The 18,399-nt window shown below is 39.7% G+C and overlaps 2 long non-coding RNA genes across 2 annotated transcripts; one reads left to right on the forward strand and one right to left on the reverse strand.

Moving 5' to 3' along the window:
• Positions 1–1,622: 1,622 nt before the first annotated feature.
• Positions 1,623–5,912, reverse strand: LOC149612795 (uncharacterized). Its single transcript, XR_016376286.1, has 3 exons — positions 5,747–5,912; positions 5,603–5,679; positions 1,623–1,760 (listed from the first exon to the last, which is right to left on the reverse strand). It is a non-coding gene; the product is annotated as an uncharacterized LOC149612795 (long non-coding RNA).
• Positions 5,913–15,159: 9,247 nt separating this feature from the next.
• Positions 15,160–17,509, forward strand: LOC149612796 (uncharacterized). The gene is made up of 3 exons (XR_016376292.1): positions 15,160–15,634; positions 16,986–17,107; positions 17,196–17,509. It is a non-coding gene; the product is annotated as an uncharacterized LOC149612796 (long non-coding RNA).
• Positions 17,510–18,399: the final 890 nt, after the last annotated feature.

Raw genomic sequence — 18,399 nt, forward strand, 5'->3', positions numbered from 1 at the left:
AATTTATCGTAGGCATTCAATGGCGATTTTAAAATATCCTCAATCTCTCGGTCCAAAGCAGAGTGTTCTTGGGCAGCTGTTGAAGTTACTGCGCTAGCGGGCACAAGAACCATTTGTTTCATAGTTTAGCAGCTATGGCTTGGACAATTGAAGGCAAGATTGCGGCAAGCAACGTCGTAAGAAAACCACCTGATTGCTGCAACAACAGCTTTTTTTTGCTTTTCTGCGACAAGGTACTTGATCCGAGTTGTCTAATAATTTTCTTGTACTTTGCTAGCTTTTTCTTACGGTCTTTACTCAAATAAATACCCCCGCCCTTTAAATTCTTACAAATTGTCTGAATGCTCTTTAATTGAGGCGCGCTACTATTGTTTAAGAGGGTTCGCCGTTGTTTACAGCTAGTTTGACGCAAACTCTGTAAATAAGGGACAAATTTGGCAAACTTGGTCGAGGGACGCGCTACGACGAGCCGGGAGCGTTTTGCTGATCGACGTTTAACGCGTGGGGCCATTATTCAAATGACAATTAAATTTAATCGACATAGACATACATAGGTGATTCGTGAGGTAGAACTCGCGACCTTAATCGTAAATTTTCCGGAGTTTCTTGTTTTAAATCAATTAACAAATAGCTATAGGGTTCTTTAGTGGCTAGTCTGTACGCCTCCATTATACGCTTCGGGTTATCTGGACTTATTTGTTGCGCTAAATATCTAATAGAGGCGACATCTCGAGGATTTTTCATTATTATAAAATAGGAAGAGTTTTGAGAAATTATCCGCGATTGGCTACCCTTGGGAAACAGTTGTTGAGTAATAATAATAACCGTATACCCTAAATGATGCGACGTCACGCACACTAAATCGGCAATATGAGCTTGTTTAAATAATTGGCTAGCTAAGTCGTCTAGTATCAAGTAGGAGTCGCGATTCATTTCCCAAAAGTCCGGATCCGCCGTTGGCAAGCCTTGAATAAATTGAATTCCCGGAATCAATTGTTTCAATTTTTCGTAGTTTGGCTGCCAGGCGGCGTAGCAATAAATAACCTTTTTATGCGGTGGGTCAAACATAAGCTGATGATTTTGCCATAAGTTACTTAAAAGAAAACTTTTCCCCGCTTGCGTTGGCCCCACGATTAGAAACTGGGCGGGTGTTTGGAACTTTAAAGAATGCGAGACTGACTCGGTTGGATTCATCTTGATTAATAAACATTTTTATTTTAATTAACAGTTTATATATATATATAATCAAAAATACAATTAACCCAAAACCCAAAGACCCTTAATAAACACAAATTAGAAAATATTTAAACAATATAAACGAAACCCTTTTACCCAAAAAAAAAATCCCCTATGAAGTAATTGTTTTTTTAAAAAGTTTCTCTTCTAATTCCAGACAACGCTGGCGGAAGCGTTGGGCGTTGAGGAGGTTAAAGTTGACGCGAGACTCGGAGGGTAGTTGGTACACACGCACTACAGAAGAAAACACGACGGATTTATGCGCACGCGCACTTTTTCGTTTCCCGACCGCTCGTTGTTGGTGGCTGGGCATGTTTGGATTAGAGGCTCGCAAACATCCTCGCCCTCGCTGGTCGGGAAGTCGGGAAACCCCTGACGCAGTGGTTTATTGTTGCACGGTTTTTTGGAAACCATCGGACACGATGGGCTGTGTTTCCGATGTTCCCTCGATGGATGGTCCGTGCAACGCCACTGGTACAAGGCGATGCCGCAAAAGGCGCAGCGCGTCGTCTGTGTTTCTACATCTGCAAGATAGAAACCGTCTTTGGCCAGGGCTTCGATAGGAACGCAAGATTCCCACAAGCCCTCAAAAGTATGTCTTCGCCTAGCCTCGTAATTCATGCGAAAGAGATGTTGAAGCGGGTGTTGCCTCTTTGAAACCGTAGGGTCGACTGGTTGTCAAATCGGCGTTCAACAATCTCTTATTCGAGGTTTGGCGAAATCTTTTGGTGATTTTAACGGCCTCTAGCTGCAGCTTGTATTTATCCCGTTTAAAATTAAAAGGGACATTGACTGTAACTTCCTTTTCCGGATTCATCGCTACACTTTCAAAGGTTTCAAAGTCAAGTTTTTCAAGATTTTCTCGATTTAACGTCAACCCTTTAATTTTCTTGACTTCTTTTCCTTTGCTAGTGCGAAACGAGTAACGTTTGGCACCGGTACTACAAAAGGAAGTTATATAATCACCGCCGAGTTCGTCCGCCCAGCAACCAATATGATTGCCAGTTGGAATGTCAAACTTTCCCGGTAGATGGCGGTAGATTATCGAGTCGGTGTCACAATACAAAGCTGCGCGGTCTAATTGAAGCAGCATCTTGTTCAATTCGAGTCGCCCGTAGCAAGAAACAAAGCTCCCCACAATGGCCGACCCCAGTTTGTAGTCTAGAATGTAATCGCTTTTGGCTTTGTACGATAAGAGAGCGATCGACTCCGTAACTGGCCGTAAGTCGACTAATTCCAGAGTGTAATCGCTCGCGTATCGTATCAATTCGTAATAATTGTTGATAAAGATGCTGCGAATCTTTCCCGTATTTAACGCCATGCGACCCCAAAGAGAATTTAAATTAATTTTAGCGATATTACGCAGGGAAGGATTTGTTTGAATATCCGCCACTGTCAGAGAAAGCTTTTCATTCTTGTTTATATCAGCGATATACGCCTCTTTTTGCAGAGGCGTTTGCGCGTGAGCGGGAAATCCGGAATTCTTCACTTTCAAGGCGATAAAATCGGTCATGTACTGGGCGAAGAAATATTCCGTTTTTGGATAATGGTACACCTCGAATATATCGAGGAGTTTATAACCATGTTCCATAGCGGCATAGACTTCGACCGTTGGCCAGACTGATTCGAAAGCCCGTTCATTAACAGTGTGATCGCAGATTTCCGCTCGCAATTCTAGGCACGTGCGACAGAGGGCGTAGGCTAATTTACCACCGCTGCGAAAGGGAATTAAGGGGATGTGGAGATCTTGAGGGGGCAGCAGACGACAACTCATAACGCCAAAATACCACCCTGGCGATTTGTCAAAATCTCTGTTATAGATTATGGGGTGGCCGCTAGGGTACGGACAATCACGACAAACTTTCGGGTACAAAGAAATAATATCCTTGTAGAAAATTTTCTCCTCACCTTGCACGTGGCAGTTAAGAACAAAATTTTCCGTTCGTCCCCCATAGAGAGCGCTACGGGCTGATATTTGAGGTCGAAAAGTTAAACTTTTGCAGAAAGCCTTTGCTTCGGCGTTTTCTTTTAAAAGCTTAGCAAATTGACACTCAAAAATCGAGGTATATTCATACCCGACCATCTTCTCTTTAATAAACAGCTCTCTATCTAGAGTCCGTTCGTACAGAAATCTGTTGCTGGCTTTGAGTTGGGTATTGTAGGCATTAAGTTTTTGACATGGACAACCGTGAAAGTAGCAACCGTGGAAATCGTAGATTTTGGGCGGAGTTTCGCTATAGCCGTCGACTAAATAGCGCCCCACCCGATATTCACCCCCATAGCTTAAAGCCGTTCGCAATTTTATATTTTCCGTTTTCTCCACCCAAGCGAGATATTTTAAGCTAATCTGACTGTGATTAAATTTTGCGTTATAGCCGTTAGAAGGAACAATACCCATGCTGTAAGGTTTATAGTAATTGTTAAGATAAATAGTGGTTAAAGCACCCGCCAAAGTAATATTTTTTAAGCAAAAAGGGTCTAATTTTGTTAGATCTACGTAAATTTTTCTAAAAGCTTCGACGCCTTGTCTTAGGACTTTGACGTCTTGAATGCAATATTTAATAAGCTCCTCTTTGATGTTGTAAATAGATCCTTCCATTGACGCGTACCAAGCTTGAAAATCTCGATAATCATTGGCCTTCATTTGAGCTACGTTAAAGTACGAAGCTTCAGGGATGACGCCAATGTAATTAAGATTTTCTTCGGTATGAAAATCAAATGGAAAGAATCCTTTCGCCACATCGCCGAGGCTAAACATGCTGGTGAAATTACGCAGAGGTTGACTAATGTAATTAAAGCTATCGAGGAATCTAATTTGCGGTCCCTCAAGATGAATCATGAGAATTTTACTACCGTCAAAAATAACGGCAGGGGTAACGTGTCTATGAACTAAAGCGTTAAGAATTAAGAAGTTATCAAAAGCTTTCGCGTAATGAGCTACGACTTGAGTGTTAGTAAAGCGCGGTTGGTACGTCTTACGTTTTTGTCCAGTCAAAACTACCTGCTCTACGCTAAATAAATAATTTAAAAATTGCTCGACGCAATTGGCGCCGTAAAAAATTTTAGTTTCAAAGCCGGCTTCAGTCTCTACGTCGCAAACTAATAAAATAGGGACGTGGATATTATTTCTAAGAATAGTCTCAATGTCGTAATAAATAAACCGCGAGGCTTTCATTTTGGTTTCCAAAGGCATAACAAAATGTTCACCTGGCGGATGGACTATTTTACACTGAGAGCATTTGTGATTGCAGTCGTGATCGTCACCCATTAGTCGCCCACATTCTAAACATCGTTTTTGGCTCGCGCAGGTGCCATTAAGTAAATGAGTTTCGTAGCAGGGGCCCGGGAAAAAGTAGCGGTGGCATTCGTCGCAACGTTTTAAAGCATCCTCGTTGGTTAAATGAAAAGCTTCTCCTTGACACCGAAAACATATATAGGGTTTTGTATCCTCGGGGCATTTATGCTCTTTTAACAATTTGTATTTGTAAAAGGATTTTAAGCATAAATCGCAAGAGACACAACCGCCCATCATACCGTGCCAAGTTTTCGCGGGGTGGATATGATCGCCAATTTTTAATAAATAAATAAATTTAGGAGCTTGGGGGCCTTTGAAAAATATGGTAAAATTATTCGCAGCATCAACGATTACGATTCGATAATGGGGAGCTAAATAATTTTGAAATTTTTGAATATCTTCTAGAGTAACAAAACCCTCGGGGACGCCGGCTTTCCTGTGCAAGATTTTCGCAATATTACCTTGAAGGTCGCTACTGCGTCTCAGTTTGTCAAAATTGTTCCGGTTAAAGGGCTGACCTTGATTTTTTTGTCGATAAAAATTGCGATCGGCCAGCTCTTTACCCAAAACTAAACTCCGAGCAAAACAAAGGTTATCATTATTCTCCATAAAAATAAATTGGTTATTTTGTTTAACGAAATAATCCAAATTAACCAAAGTTCTATTTTTTATGGACTTATAATAAACTCCTATATTCGCGTCGAGGTTTAAAAAAATAATGTCAAACTGAAAATCTTCCCCATTAAAGACAAAGTCCCGACTAGATTGCGTTACTCTATAGATGGTTCGCATGATTCGCTTACTGGTGAATTTGTCAATTTTTATAAATTTAATATTAACGGGAGTCGTCAATCCGGGGGAGCTTAAAACAAATCGAACCCGATTATACCCGGGATTCTCGGTTACTAATTTACGTATAACTTCGTCGAGAATTTTTCGAAAAATTCGAAAAAAATCTCGCGTTGGAATGTCATTCAAATTTTTAAAAGCTATACGCAAATCAATTTGTTTACAATGCCACTTGCGACTCGTTTTGTCAATCTGCCGCTCAATTGTGTAGTACCGGTTTACCTGTGCGTGTTCCTCTCCGCCACTACCCTCCGAGTCACTCCCGCTGCTGCCGCTGCTCGAACTCATTTTTTGAATCTCTATCAGAAATAAAAAAAATTGGAACAAAATTTTGGTTTGTAAATTTATTGTTAATAAGATACGTACTTTGCTAGGCGGCTGCTGAGCGGCTTCTGCGTCGTTCTTCACGTCGTTCACCAAGCGATGGAAAGCGTTAAGAAGTTTGATGGCGTCTTTGTTTTTAGCGTCAACGACTCTTTTTAGCCGCTTATGTCTACACTCCCACAGTTTGTCCGCCTGGGCGTCTTTTATATCTTTAAATTTGTAGACACTTATGTCTACAAAATAGTCCCCTTTTCGCGGGGGGATTTTAGTTTCGAAATATTGCCCGTCGCTTCTCAAGCGATAGGACCCCTCAACCCCGTTGACGCCGACAACGTGTTTCTGCAACACGTCCTGGACAAACTCCTCGTCGTCAGAATCGAGGAGGATCTCAACGGGGTCGGGTTTTACAAATTGACTCAGCGTTCGTTGACCGCTGCTGGATCCTTGTCGATTATTAGGAGAAGACGGTGGAGATTCAAACATAGATTGAGACTCTTGGTACTTGTTCATGGCTGGATCGATTGTGAGAATCCAATACCAATGCTCAAGCTTTTATACCCAAAATCTTAGACCATTTTTTTTTTTTAGAATACAGGCTTAGACATGGTTTTTTTTATTAAGAGTTTAAAAAATATAATTATGTCTGATACGCTATTTTTAATTTGACCTAAAAAACATTTTTTTATTGTGGAGTTGGTACTAAAGATTATAGAAGACATTAGGATATCTATCTATATAAAAAATACCTCTATAGTTTAATATTAATATACATTTATTTAGATTTAAATCATGTCAAAAAAACAATTTCCGTCCCTCCCAAAGTAATTAGTTTTAACCTTCACTAATAAATTGTTTTTCTTATATAAAGCGATCTCGTGAGAATTATTCAAATTATTCGAAACACGCCTAAACAAGCTTTTGCATACGAATAATATTTGTCCCCTTAGGCATTTATCAAAGTAACTTCTTTTTAACCTTCGCTAAAGGGTTTTTTATATAACACGATCTCGTTTGAATTATTTAAAACACACCTAGACAACTTTTTTGCATACGAAAAAAAAACTTAGACCTCGGAGAGATTTTGTAATTTTATACCTATATATCTAATTAACTTTTTGGCTATTTATTGAATTTTAAAAATCTTGAAAGTATTGGCTAGACACTATTAGATTTGACCTCGCTAATTTTGTATATAAGCCCCAAGTTTCAAAATGAAAGTTATCAGTTGTTTAACTTCTGTTTCTGAAACACTATCCCAAAAACTTTAAGATGTCTTTTTCGACCGCTCCTCGTTTGCCCTGCCTGCCCGTGATCAAAATCCATCCGGCAGCGCTTACTCCCCGTCGTGCCACCCCCCAGTCGGCCGGACTGGACTTATATTGTCCAGTCGATACCATAATCGACCCTCACGGTATCAAAATTGTGTCGACTGGGTTAGGCGTGATGCTGCCCGAGAACAGCTACGGCCGCCTTGTTGGCCGTAGCAGCTTAACAGCCCAAGGGCTGTTTGTTGCCGAGGGGACGATAGGTATGTTTATTAGTTATTTTATAGTGTGTAAAAGTATAATAATTCTTAACAATAATAGACGCCGACTATCGGGGACCCCTAAAAGTCGTCATCGCCAACGTCGGGGACACCGCCTACAATATTCGGCGGGGCAATAGGCTTGCCCAATTGATAGTGACACCGGTTATATTGCTAAGACCGGTGGAAACGGCGGTAAATATTTTCAAGTTTTTTAATTTAGAATTCAACTTGTAACATGTTTTTATGTTGTTTCTAGACTTTGACCCCGACGACACGCGGCAGTGGGGGGTTTGGGTCGACCGGTGTTTAATCTTTTTAAATGGTGGTGGGTTTTTTCATATAAATATTTGTTATTGTATATATTATATTGTTTGTTATTAAAAATTTTTATTTCTATATTTGTTATTCTTGTCAGACTTATAATTATAGGCTTATTTTCTAACTCCACCTTAATTAGCCTATCCAATGATATTATCTCTTTACTTACGCTCCGCCTAATGTGACAAATAGGATCCAATTAAAACTGCCGCTTAACTCTCTAGTATGTTACGTATAGCACGTACTAGCAATTTAAATATCATTTGTTATCATAGCCCTCGCAATATGTTGTGCCTCATTTTCTTTTTTGTTTACGGGTTAATAGTCAACGTTTTGTTAACTCTTTACGAAATTGAACGGCGAAGCAGAAAACAATTAGAAAATAAACCCAAACGTCCCTCCGCCGATTGCACTTCCGAGTCAAATAACGATACAGGGTCAACGTGAAAAAATGAACTCTTTAAAACATGTTTGTTTATCCTTGCTGGTTGTTGATTATTTTGTAATATATATTCTGTATTTATTTATCACCCATATCTGTACATCTTATAAAAAGTAAATATTTGATGTCTTAAAATCTGTGTTTTTTATTAACTTTAGGCTTACAGAAAGCTGGAGTGGTTAAAGGGCAACACCCAATGCTAGCAAGCCAGGGATGACGTCAAGGTTGACTATAGTTTTAGTTTTAGTTTAAGTTAAGAAGATGATGTCATGGGGGTTGAAACTAACAGCTCGGGCTAGTCCAGACTTGTCTGAAAAGTTTGGTTTGAGTCTGGTGGATGGGGAGAGGGCGGCCATCTTGAGGTGGCGGCCATCTTGGATTCATGCGTATTTGTATAGCTATCACTACTGAAACCCCCATACGTATAGCGTCGCCTGTGTACCCCAACCTACGGCACCACAGTCCTCCCAGCATCCTCAGCGGTTAGGTAGGGTCGTACTGGACGAAATTGTAAAGGGCGCTCCCTCTATCTTCAAAATATAAAACTAGTTCTCATACAAATAGAATGGCGCTACGCGGCAGCACTTAGCAATCGCTTAGCGAAGGGTAGGGGCGTGCGCGAGGTACATTGGGAGAGATAGGTGCTGCAGGTCGCCCATCATCATTTCCAATCCATCTCAACTTCCTTATCCCTGTCCCAACCTCCGCGACTTCCAACCACTAGCATAGCCCACTCGATCGCGCTCTCTTTTCCCCGGCTACATATTTTGAAGATGGCACTTTTTAGGCGTATTAACAATCTGGGATCATCTTTGTGAACTTTTAGGGTAGCCCTGACTATATTTTGTTTAAGGTTTTAAGCTTAAAATCAAAAAGACGTTAGTTTATGCTACAAAATAGTTTGAAATTGACAATCTCGGATCGTCTTTGTGAAGTTTTAAGGATATCCGAATTTCATATTGGGCTTATGACAATTTTGAGCTAAATGTTAAACGGACATAAATCAGCATTTTTAAAAATTTTGAAAATTGTCAATTTGGTCCTATTTCTGGAATTTTTAGGGGGGCGCCTCGCGTTTCAATAAATGATTGTAAAAAATTGTATTATGTTAATTACAATAAGAATACAAAGTTTTAATGATATACGTTTTTTTCCGAAGTATCATTATAAATAAATGTCTGATTGAGCTAAAGTTATGGCCCCCTTTATACATGTTTCTGCTTAGTGCAGATTTTGAAAATGTAAAACAGTTTCTTAACATTCCTAATTAAAATGAAGACTGAAGGAACAGATATTAATCAAAAATGTCTTGATTAGAATCAAGACCTAAAAAGTATCGATAAGACTGAGGTTATCACTTGTCTGAAGGATCAGATATTAATTTTTCTTTTTAATTGAAACTTAAATGCATGGTTAAGAAAAAACAACGTTCCATTACCGTTTACCGTTGAAATAAATTATTTTACTGGTAATCAATTTCAAAAATTTACTTATCTCGGCTTTTCGACCACAATTCCATTCCCCGAAAACATTTTATCATTACATTAATTACTTTTGGGAAATAACGTGTCAAAAAAACCTATAAAACAATAAAAAACTGTAAAAGCGGTCTGTTTTGCCTTGACAACAACCTTTTAAAAGTTGAAAGGACTATATAACCCTTTCGAGACTAACAGGACCTGAGCAAACTATAGCATAACCTGCTACTAGTATTGATGTAAACTGGAGTTGAAATTTCATCATGTGCGACCTGAGGCCCTGAAACTCTCCCATAGTCCCAGTGTGTGTAGAACATAATTTTTCGCTGTTATCTGCCAAAATCAATCTTTCTAGGTAGTTTCGCCTCCTCACTTGAATTTTTCATGATATATTAAGGTTTGAACGAACAAAATTCTAGATTACTATTTTCACTACCATGTCCCTCTGCTAACTTGAAGCAAACTTTCCTCTCTTTTTGCTGCTCATTACCGGTGCCATTCCCTTGACTTTCTGTTAGTTATAACTACTATCATGAGTTTATTTATTTCAAACAAAAATATAAAAAAATGGATTCTTTTTCCTTTTGTGCTACTTAGAATTTACAAATGTATATAACGTTGTGCCGTGCCATATCAAATAGTCTCTCAAATAGTCTCTAACCATTGTTAGAAACTAGAGAGAGAAATTGGGCAGTAACACTGACAATGACCTGAACTATGAGAAAGACCAATACGGCGGTGAACTAAAGTACACTTGATATTACAGCATTTTGCAAAACCGCGAGTAAAAATCTTACTGTCCCTATTGAATTTGGCGCCATTGGTTTTTGAATAATTAAAATGTTCCACTGCGAAGCGTGCCGGTCTTGAATGGGGATGTAACGTCTTTAGGTACCTTATAAAATGCAAAACCATACACGTACTCTTCCAAAAGTAATTAATGTAATGATAAAATGTTTTCGGGGAATGGAATTGTGGTCGAAAAGCCGAGATAAGTAAATTTTTGAAATTGATTGCCAGTAAAATAATTTATTTCAACGGAAAACGGTAATGGAACGTTGTTTTTTCTTAACCATGCATTTAAGTTTCAATTAAAAAGAAAAATTAATATCTGATCCTTCAGACAAGTGATAACCTCAGTCTTATCGATACTTTTTAGGTCTTGATTCTAATCAAGACATTTTTGATTAATATGAAATGAAATGAAAGGAGGATTTATTATACAAGATTATCGTTTGTTCTCCTTATGTTAATTATTATATATTGCAAAATACGCGTAGTGTATAGAGTTAAGCTGTTTTTCCCTAAAAATATACGAAAGCATGATAAAACCTTGAGATAAAAGTACCCTCAAAACTCCAAAAAGAACTCCCTATTCAAAATTGAAACCTTATCAATAAATCTATTTACTGTAAAATTTTCTAACCAAAAGTAGGCCTACTTTCCTAAGCCGACAGGTAAAAATTGTAAAGAAGGGACGATGAAAAATGGGAGCGGTACTTTAGCCCTTTCTCTCTCCTACCCTTATTGAACTTGACGTTTTAACCCGTCTTACCCACGACTGGCCGGAGCAATAAACGTAGATAAAATCGCTTTCCCATGTCGCCTTCCCTTCTAATTGTCCTGGGACTAGCCATTTCCTTTGTACAACTAAAATTTTCAAGATCAGTGATTGGCTAAAACCTTAACCCAGCTTTCAAATGTAACAATTTCTCCTCTTTTTTTGTAACAAGAAAATATTGTATTCTATTTTTATCACCATTCCGAAAAGCTCCTCCAAACCGAAAGGGTCGATTCTGAGCTACCCTAAGATCGAATCCATCCAAAAAACTTAGAATTTTACCTTTATTTACTATGAAATTTACCTTTATTTACTATGAAATAAAACTTTTATGTTTAATTTAACCGAAGTCCATTCAATTATTTAATCAAAATTAAATAGTTAGTCGGGACATCAAAACGCGATATCTACTGTTTCAGTCCGGTAGTTATACGCCATCAATAACCAGCCATAAGCTCTCCCAGTTACTACACCTTAGGTTAAAGGGGGTAGTAAAGCTAGAAAGATTTCCACCCTTGGCACGCGCGGACTACATTCCCCTCGTTCCCCTTTCTTCTCCCTTTACTGAATGCCACTTTCATTTTCTGTACGAGCTTTTTCCAACAATATCGTCAAATACAATGGAACTAATGAAATTAGGTTTGCCCGTGGCGTTAGAAAAAGGGTCTAGTGCACCGTGGGTCACTAGTTGCGCTTGTCGTCATAATTGCGAAAGAACAAAAGGCAGAAATGTTTGCCCGTGCAAATGTCTAGGGTTAAATTGCACAGATATGTGTTCTTGTGGGAACGTGGGCAAGAAGGAGGTTGGGTGCAAAAACAAAAGTTTGTCGAAAGAGAAAACGTCAAGCGCCAAAAAAGGCGAAAAACGCGGTAGAGACCGGATATATACACAAGAATTAGAAGAAGCGGAAATAGAAAGTAGTGCTCCATCACCGACATCGAAATTTTCGGAAGATTCAGATGATGACGATTTCATCCCACACGCGTCATTCCAAGAAGAGGCTGCGTTAGAAGAGAGCTCTAAGGTAAGATAACTTTCCAATAAAAATTCAAATCCCGTATGGAAATAATAAGACTTTCTTTATAGCCTAATTTGTCTACTCACTGTGAAGCAGCGAATACTTCTTCTGATTCTGAGAGCGAACAAGTAATTGTATATCAGGCTTTGATTCGAAGTGCTAATAAATGCAAATTCAATTCTATCTACTACTTAGGAAGTAGTGTCCAAAAAAAGGAGGAGAAAAAAGACACATAGACCGAAAAAATTAACATTAAGCGAGGAAATTCTAGAAGCAAGCGATTCAAATGAAGAGGTATGCCATTCAACAATTTTCCGAGCAATTTTCTCATTAACGCAACATCAATTTATAATCTTAAAAAATGTAGGAAGAGGTTCGTTCAAGTTCAATCTAAAAGGAAGAAAAAAGCGTCCCTAAAACGAAGCCAGCACAAAAACGTAAAAAAACTGGAAGTAAGGTCTTGAAGGAAGCAATGGAAAAAATAGACCAGTCTTTCATGGAAAACCTAACTGACAGCCTTGAAAAGCATCATGCCTCTCTACAGGTAATCAAAAGTGATATCATGGATAAAGCATGCGCGTGACGAAATTTGTTTTCAAGCTATGGGACAGGCAAGTCCCCATCTCCGACGGCAGCTTATTCAATGTATACTCTGTTTCAGCTTCGGTTGTCAGCACGCTAAAACGTAGGTCTCTATGTTGGAGCGGCTTAGCGGTAACCTATAACGTGGCTTTGTGCGTGCTGACAAGAGACGAATAGTCTTTTTCAGATTTTACTGAAAATCATTTCTTTCGTCGGTTGTAAGCGCGCAAAAAGCTACGTTAGATAGCTACCAAGCTTTGCGAGTTCTGACAACTGAAGCTGGAACAGGGTGTGTATCTCACGTCGGAGATAAGGAGTTCTGTCATATAGCGAGAAAACAAATTTCCTCAGCCCATTCTTTTTACCATAGTTCAGCTTTGCAGTAAACACTAAATAAAACAATTTTTAAATATTTTCAAATAATTAATCAGGTTTTAATTAATCGAATGTCACCAGAACATAAAGATTGCCTTTTATCCAAAATCAGCAAAATTTTAGCTCAATTTGAAGTTTTAGCGAAAGAAGGTAAATAGCCTATAGTCTTTGAGCGGATTATAAGAAATACTGGGTTTATAATAAGCTTTGGTGTAAATGAAACCGCTGAAAGACGTTTTTTGGTTGAAATTGACATTTCCGTTTTTAGTTCTTGGTGAAATTTCTACGCAAAATGAAGCTGATAATCGAGAAAATGAGGCGGAGTGGGACGAATGGGAGACTCCTAACTCAGCCTTTTGTATTGACGTTGAAAATACAGAAACGGAACCCCTTACACCCTCTAATGACCCCCCCCCCCCGCGATACCATCGACATCCACTGCTTTGGAAAAGACTACCCCAGGTCCTGAGCCATCTCCAACACCCCCCGGGAAACACCCTAAGAAATGTGTGTGTTTGCGATGCAGAGAAATGCCCTTATTAATAGAAAACAAGTGCTGCAGGGATCCGGAATGTATAACAACATCAGAGTTCAGTTTACTCTGTTTGGAGCCTTTCGTCTTGGTTTTGAACATGAGAATGCGGAACGGGCTTCTACTTGATCGGGACATGCTAATTATCGCAAATAACCGATTAAGATTTGCCGCGTACTCCAACCTTTGCCTTTAGTTGTACGGGCGGTTAGGGGTTGGAAACCGTTTAGTACTCCCGTCGTGTGCTATACTAAGAATTAGGGCACGTTTCCCGAGCGAAAACGGTCAATACAGAGGATTTCGCAGAGGATATTATCCTGACTAAGTCCCACATAAGAAGTGAAGAAATAAAAATTTGCCTATCTAAGAGACTTTCTTTGTTTTAACTTCGATTATTTTCAATCTACGTAGTTTCTCGGACAATGTTCTACCTTACAAATATGTCTATCTGTAAACTGACAACATACGGATTTTACGTAAAGGCCTATATTGTATCTGGTACTTCCTCCGTTATCTCTGGTAAGACAAGGTGCATCTCATGCTTGTGACAATAGGGAGCTTAGGGGTTAAAAAAAGTGTTGTTTCGTCCTTCCCGAGAATAGCATGGCCCGAAAATACAGGGTGTAATTTAACTTACTCTAAGGGCAAAATGCCATGGAACGGACTGTACTGTATGCAAACGTCTATCTGTTAGCTCAGTGTCATCCCCCCTACTAGGCGCGTACAGTATCACCTCTTACAAGAGCGCCGCGGCCCGCGCGCCTAGAGGGAAGGATAAACAGTCTACACCCGCTCTCTAACGACACTAGCCTATTTCGGTCTTAGCTACCTTTTTGGAACATCCTTTCATGATCTTATACTTTAACCAGGGAGGGGGATTGTTGCTCTAAGGTTAAATTTACAATAATATAGGGGGAAAAGGGTGGGTAGGAATTTTTATCTCTTTCCCTAAATTCTAGCCTCTTCATATACTCCCCCCTTCTCTCAGCTAGAAAACGAAATCTGTCACCTCCATCATTCTTTAGTTCATGTTCTATCATAGAGAATATAGAAAGGGAGTCGAATTCTGGGAATAGAATATAAGTTAAAAACAATTTGTGACGAACAGTTCCGGGTGAGGTCGATTTGGCTGTGTCGAAGAAACACGTTTCTGTAACGACACTACACGAAACCGCTTATTTGAGCTACCTTGCCTTTACCATAGTCGAAGGCAAATTCCACTCCTTTTCTTAAACCTCTCTGTTTCCCTTTGGGGTATATGGAACCAAAACTACCTATACCTCTTCATGTTTTTTTTTCTGTTAGGGAGGGGACATAAAATATTTCTATGGAAAGGAGAAGGGCGTGCAGCGTGCACTAGTCACTGGACAGAAAGTGCTTTTGAACAGTTTTGTGTATCTTTTAAAAACTGTCTTTCAACAAGTTTTTACAACTGTAATCAAAAGTGGATGGGAAATAAATCTTGGCTAATGTATTACTGCCGTTTCTTTTCGCCTTCTCTAAATATTTCTCAATAACAGAATTTCACATTGATTTGACATTTTCGGAGTAATAGGCGAGAACTCTACACCCTGCTGAGAGAAAAATCTTCCTTACAGACCACGGAGCTGATACAATAGAGTAATTTCTTTACCATATAAGGCAACGTCATAACCCTCTTATCTCTTACCTTAGTGATATCCCCCCTTCCCTTCCCTTCCGGGGGCAAATAGTATTCTCTAGTACAAAGTTGCCCCTAACGTAGGGGATACACAGTTCACACCCCCTCTCAACCGAAATTACTCTATACAGCATGTATTGTAGATACAATACACATCGGTGTACCATTTTACAAAAGGACGCTCAGAGGGAGGGATACAGTCTACTCTGCTATAGTAACAACCAAAATCAAAGCAGCAACCCCCCCTTTCGAAACAGTAGTCTTAGGCTGATCTCGGTAGTAGCAGCCTATTCTTATAGACAATTTCGATATAACTAAGAGAGTAAGACACAGGGGTAAAACTTTTCCTTCAACCTCGCTTTTTGCAGAGGCAATGTACGGTATCAACCCACATGTAAGTCTCAATACTGAGGGTTAGAGAGCTGCATGGAAATGGTAACATAGATAATATACACAAGGATCGGAAGGTATGCCTTCCGTAGTGTATCTCTCTTTGCCGCGCCTGTGCGGGGGGGCCGCACGCCAAACTTCTGCAGTTGACTTCCGCTTCTGCGCAGACGAGGTCTGCCTGCTCGTTTTTCGTGCATGACTCGCCGTACGCATGCGCTGGTATCCGGAAGTAGAACCTACCCAGTTTGTACAAAGCGCGGCAAGCTCTCCCCCGACCTTCTGATCCTGGTGTTTATTATCTATGATGGTAAATGGGGTAACCCTCCTCTCTGGGGTAACCATGGAAAACCGTGGGAATGGATGGCTTTTTTTAGTAATATTACATATTCGGATCGGGCTCTACATAAGGCACTCGCCCAGGCATTTGACTACTAAAAAAATGCCTTGATTACTAAAATTAATCGAAATCTGGGGGTTCACTAGTCAACTTGACTAGTAAAAAATAATGTCCCAAATATTCGTGAACCATGCGTCTCACTAGTCAGTCACAGTGACTACTAAAAAAAATTGGGATAGTGGGGCTCACTAGTTAGCAGTCTGGGAAATAAGGATATTTTTTGAACTAGTCCTTGTGACCAGTGACCCCGCTAGTCCCCGAAATAATTAAATAAACTCGTCCCAGCCTTTGTTCTCCTATAGATTTGCAATTAATAAACTGGTCCTGAGGACCAGTAACCCCCACTTCTTGAATTAAAAAACTAGTCCAAGCAATTAATAAACTGGTTTTGGACCAGAGGAAGTGTGCTATTTCCCAGACTGCTAGTCAGGCTGACTTCTAAAAAAATATCCTTATGTAGAGCCCTGGCCTCCACTGCAAGATGGATGATATGGAGGGCCGACTTAATATAATTATAGGAAAGTGAGTGGTAGCCCTGCTTACGCTAGTGGCCCCTGGTTCATCTGCGGAAAACAAATGTTTTGTCGTCCGCAACATATTCGGTCCGCCATCGCGATTCGCCAAAAGAAATATCCACCTACCTCACCCCCCGCCAAACCAAGTAAATGAACCAGGTGTCAGCAGGATCGAGCTCCAAAAATCACTTAACACCCCCCCAAGGCTAAGTCGGCCCTCCATATCATCCTCCTTGATTCAAGACAGACAGAGTGACCATTGGCAGTGCGGGACGATTTTACGTGACTTTATATGTTATGAAAATCTTTTTTTTATAAGAATTCCCGATAATTAGCCTGTGGTTCGTAAATTCAATTTGTAGCCTTTACGCGTGTCTATTTAATTATAAAGAAATGGTATGAAATTATAAAAATACAGATGTAAAAACGATAGCATCCAACATATTTTTAAGCTTTGGTTAGAAAGGTATTAGTCTTTTCATAGGGTGCTAACAACTGACTAGGGGGAAGAGATAGTCTGACGTCACGCAGCCCCTCGTTTATAAATTGAGATTGGATATGACGTTGGACGTCTAGGCCTACGATTGCGTCTTCGAAAAGCGGAAAGTAAGTGAATACATTTTACTATTAACTTGATTGAGTTTCCTCTTAATTTTACTCGAAAAAATCTAACTTAATTAACCACCCCTTGGAGGGAAAAAACCAGTCCTAATCTCCTAGGCAAAAAAGGGAGCCGATGTAAAATACAAAGATGGCCGCCTCCACTCGCTCTTCAACATCCCCTCGTCATGAAGAGGCTGTTTTGGCAACCCGGCTATCACGAAGAACGCAATGATAGCCGGGTTGCCAAAAACTCTGATTCCTCAACATCCGCTCGTCAAGAAAAGCGCAATGATAGCCAGGTTGCCGAAAAACCTGAATCCACAACATCCTCTCATCAAGAAGAGCGCAATGATAGCCGGGTTGCCGAAAATCAGGATTCCTAAACTTCCTCTTACGAAGCTGTTAATTAGTAAACGGTAATTAATAAAGGATAGAACAAATTGAAAATAAACTTATTGATAGCGGTTATAAGAACATCAAAAGAGAAAATCATTTCGAAAATAGGACAGAAAAATCTTCGATGACAAGAGCCAATAATCAGTTGCGAGGTCAAATCTTGGAAAGGATTGGAAAAATTAAGACTGCCGACTCCTCCGGTATGTTTGCTTTCTTTTCATATCCTTGAAGAAATTTTGAGGCGCGACCTTTCTAAATTGCAAAATTTAGGTTCTAAATTACAAAATTTAGGTACTGCCAACTCATTTCAAATTAAAATCAAGGGCCCCGGCAAGCAGCTTAACCCCGGCAAGCAGCCTAACCCCGGCAAAGAGCTTAACCCTGACAAAGAGCTTAACCCCGACAAAGAGCTTAACCCTGACCCAGACCTGGAACCAGCCAGAGACCTTGAACCAACCCGTGAGCTTCAAGCAGCTGGAGATCTTCACACAGCTCAAGACCTTAACCCTGACCAGGAGCTTAAGTCTAACCTAGAGAGTAACACGGAACAAGACAACAAAAAGGAGTTAGTCAAAGTAAACAGTGAACGGTAAGTATCCCTGTTACGTTTATCGATAATCATGTACGTTTAGTCTGACTAATTTTTTTTCTCATAAACTTCACAAACCAACATCAGTCAAAAGGAAATTGATCGACTCACCGCTCTAAGTCCTAGTGACGAACTGAACGTTATTTTAAACATGGCCAAAGAAAATAATGCGCATGAATTTTTTACAAAATCAACTGCGATTTTAAAATTAATTCATACCGACAAGGCCTCCGAAAAACTTCCCAACGAATCTCAAGCCGTTAAAAGTCCGTTTCATTTCGTCCATTCCCAGAAATATTCCGAAATCATA

This window comes from Phalangium opilio, unplaced genomic scaffold (assembly GCF_054372755.1).
Source record: "Phalangium opilio isolate 3A_F unplaced genomic scaffold, DU_Popi_V2 ptg000231l_1, whole genome shotgun sequence".
NCBI lineage: Eukaryota > Metazoa > Arthropoda > Arachnida > Opiliones > Phalangiidae > Phalangium > Phalangium opilio.